Source organism: Cebus imitator, unplaced genomic scaffold (assembly GCF_001604975.1).
Source record: "Cebus imitator isolate Cc_AM_T3 unplaced genomic scaffold, Cebus_imitator-1.0 Scaffold209, whole genome shotgun sequence".
Lineage (NCBI taxonomy): Eukaryota > Metazoa > Chordata > Mammalia > Primates > Cebidae > Cebus > Cebus imitator.
This window is the reverse complement of record NW_016107524.1, coordinates 2,576,045-2,580,012: the sequence shown is the minus strand read 5'-3', so window position 1 is coordinate 2,580,012 and position 3,968 is coordinate 2,576,045.

Here is a 3,968-nt window from a genome sequence, read left to right as displayed (position 1 = left end):
GGGTGACAGAGTGAGACCATGTCTCACATACACACACAAAAAAGATTAGAATAATCGACTGGTAGATGGGAAAGCATTCTGGAATCTGTTGGCTTGTTTGCAGTTATAGGGGCCTCAAAAAGTGTCTCCCCATTTAGAACCTTTGTGCTTGTTTCATCAGTGGCTTTAATTATCTCTCAACTCAGCCCCACTGCTTCCCAAAACACCGGATAGTTGTGGAATAGCTAAGCAGTGACATCTTATAGGCCCAAGAATAGAAATAGCACAGATCTATAAGTCGATCAAGACAGTTGCAGGTAAGAAGAAGAAAAAAAATAGCACAGACCAGTTAACAAAGAGCAAAATGTCATTCACTTATATCTTGCTGAGATGGTGGAGAATATTCTCCCTTTCTTTGGCTTTCCTGTATTTCTTTAGGGCACCTCTTGTATTGTGGTCAACTGTCAACGTATCTCATGTAGTTATTCTCATGCATGCCATTTCCTGAACAGCAATAGATGCTGTGAGGCAGGAACTGTGCCTCATACTTACTCCCCAACAGTGCCTAGGAGAATGTCTTGTACACAGCAGGTTTTCAATAAATGCTAACTGGATACATTTTAGAAATCAGGCCAAGGGACTGGCCAGCTGTAGCAATGGTCAATGTAGTTCAACTACACTCAAGAGGATCCCATCTTCAGGACAAAGACAGTCAATCTTGAGCCATTCTGAACTGATTATCCTACTTCTAAGTATTACTGATTTCAACTGGCATTTCCAGGGAAGATGTAGGCTTTTTATTTATCGCTGGAATTTTCCATCCAAAGAGTATTTGGGTTTATATATAGAAAAAAAAATCGTTTAAAAACAGTGTGATTGTTTATCAAATATCAGAGCAAAATGCGTCATGCTCTCAAGTGGTAATTTTTAAATTTTTTCTATTTCATTTTAACTATTGTTGAAGCCATCCACTTCATAAATGGGTAATTTTATGGTTTTCAAAAGAGCCGTATTTGTTTTGTTTGTTTTTTTTGAGATGGAGTCTTGCTCTGTTGCCCAGGCTGGGGTGCAGTGTTGCTATCTAGGCTCACTGCAACCTCCACCTCCTGGGTTCAAGCAATTCTACTGCCTCAGCTTCCCGAGTAGCTGGTATTACAGGCATCTGCCAACACACCCTGCTAATTTTTGTATTTTTAGCAAAGAGGGGCTTCACCATATTGACCAGGCTGGTCTTGAATTCCTGACCTCAGGTGATCTGCCTGCCTCAGCCTCCCAGAGTGCTGGGATTACAGGCGTGCCACTGTGTCCGGCCAAAAAGCTGTGTTTTGAATGAGTGTTAAAATGTAAATAGAGATTTGCTGTTGCCAAATTTTTAGAGAGGAATGTTCCTGCCAAGCATTAGGACTCAGCGTGTCCCTCCCCTTGAATGTATATTAAATGATCCTGACAGCTTCAGCTGACATGAGTTTTGAGGAATTCGAAGCCAATCTATTAGGTCATATCTACAGATACTTTGGAGACCTTTTGTTAAACAGTGGGGAAGTTCTAAATGTTTCCATGAAAAAGCTGCCAGAAAGAGAAATCTGCTAATAAAAAGGAGAATGACATAGTTCGAGGGTCTACTTATTGTAAAGCAGGGAAAGAACAGTAACTGGAGTAAAATGAGGTCACAGCTGTGACGAACGGCTGCGGTGGCTTAGCTATTGAGGCCACACTAAGCTGTTTACCACCAGATTTTGATACGAAGAGACACTACCAGAAAGGATCCTGTGGACATACGTGGTGAGGTTGCAAGAAATAAATCTTCATTCATGAAACGGGCAACCTTTGGGGCAATGTTGAATCACACAGAAGGGGAGGGCCTGTCCTTTGCAAAAGATAAAATGGTTTTCAACCAACTGTATTTGGTCTTTAGAAAATTATGGGCCTATTTGCTTTGCGGAAGTGTCAAAATTTCCAAAAAAGATTTCTTTTACCAGGTGGCTACCCACTAATAAAGGCCATACTGCTTCTTTCAAAGATGACAGTATTTAAAAGGTGCATACAGAACTCTATGTAAATGCAATGACGATTACTGTTTGTCATATGTCACTGCTTCCTGCATGAGTTCTGTCTCCAGTTAGCTGTGGCACTTTCTGAGATGGGCTGGTCTCTTTGGAAGGCCCACTGGTGAAAAGTGGGCTGGACATAGGACCCAAAATGTTCAATTTGGGGGTTCAATTTGAGGACCCCAAAATGCCTGGGTCAAAGCAGGAGGAAGACAACGAGTTGCCACTTCTCTTTTTCTTCCCTTCCTCCTGGTCCTGCTTCCTGCATCCTCCTTGCTCCACTTCTCTCAGATCTTACCGGCAGCCTGACTTAGGGGCCCAGTACCTGTCTGGTTCCATGGAACAATCTCTGACAAGTCAACCAGCCAGTCAGTTGACTGGAGGAAGGCAGCTGGACGAAATGAGAGGCTGAGAAGAAACCAGTGTCTTTTTCTGTGTTTAGGATATGTTAAGCATAAGCACAATTAGCAGTTTTATCTGAGAATAAAAGTATCCTAACTAGTTCCTGGCTGCGTGATTTCAGGCCGTCAAGGAGTGCCCTCTTGGATTGTCAGTTTTCTTCCTCAAAGCCCTGAGCACAGGTTCTTAACACTGGCTGGGTGTCCAATTGGGTACTGAATATATTTCCAGTTCACCTGGGAACTCCAAGGTCAAAAACAAGGATACACCTGAAAGAACATTTAAAAGAGAATTACTGTTATGCAAATGCAAGGAAGTGTTTACAAATTTTCACCAACTCTGGGTGCCCTGCCTATGAGTTAGCCCAGCTTCTCAAGGAAATTTATGATTAAAGAAAAAAGAATTCTCTGATTTCCTTTCCATCTGCCAGCATAGTAGTACTTCGAGTTGAGATGCTCACCAGGGCCTCCTAACCCCTCTCCTTGAATGCAATCTCTCTCTTCCCAGGTAGTCCATCCTGCATTCCTTTAAACCAGTACTTCTTTTTCGCCATTTCGAATCCTCAAGGATTCACTGGCCGCCCACTGTGCGCCTTCGCTTAAAAACTTTCAGGGATTTCCTATATTCTGCTTAGTGCCCAGTTCCACCTTCCCACCTAAACATTGTCCACTTCCCCTAAGCCTTCCAGTCTGGCCAATCTCCAAAGCACCAGGCCCTGGGGCCTAAAATGCCCTCTTCTATTCCCTCTGAGCCTGTTCCAACCCAGCTCAGTCTCTCATCCTGGGCTTGGTGTCCCTCCAGGGTAAAGGGGTTGGGAGGGAGGCAACTTCCTTCATTCTGACTGGCTCGCAGTGAGGCATCCCTACTTGAGGAAGAGGTTGAGATGCCAGTGACTTGCCTAGAGTTATTTGCCAGCCGGCGATGGAATAGGGACTGCAAGCCATCCTGCAACCTCTCGTGGGAGAACAACTCCCCTTCTCCCTCTCTCTGCACTCTGCAGGCAGCACAGAGAGGAGGCATCTGGACGTATTTACCTCCTCCCCGCCCCCATAGCTTGGCCCTCACTAAGCTATCTTGTGTCCTTCCTCCTGCTGAGATTGATTCGCCCAGGAAGGTGGGGCTTCATCTTTACCTTTCAAAAGTAATTATTTAGTTCTTCGAATCACAAGGTGGGGGATGGGGTGGGGTCCAAGCTATTTGCTTCAAGGGGACATCGAAGCGTAACTGATACACCTACACCCCGTCCCCGCAGTTTTGCAGGAGTGGGGGCTCTCCCTTCCTGTGGGAGGCTGGAGACTCTGGGACAGAAGATGCGCTGGAGGGAAGAGAATGGAGAGTCGGACACCAGAAAAACTTTGGGGGATTCGGGGTGGGAACGAAGGCGTGAAGCTAGAAGGGAGGCTCAGCAGGGGAGGAGGGGCGGGCGCCGGAGTGGGAGGAGTCACTGCGCCAGGGCCACCCCTCCCCGCCCTCCACTCTGCGGCCCGGGGCCCTCCTCCCCTCCTCCCCTCCTCCTCTCCTCCCCTCTTCCCCTCCTCCCCT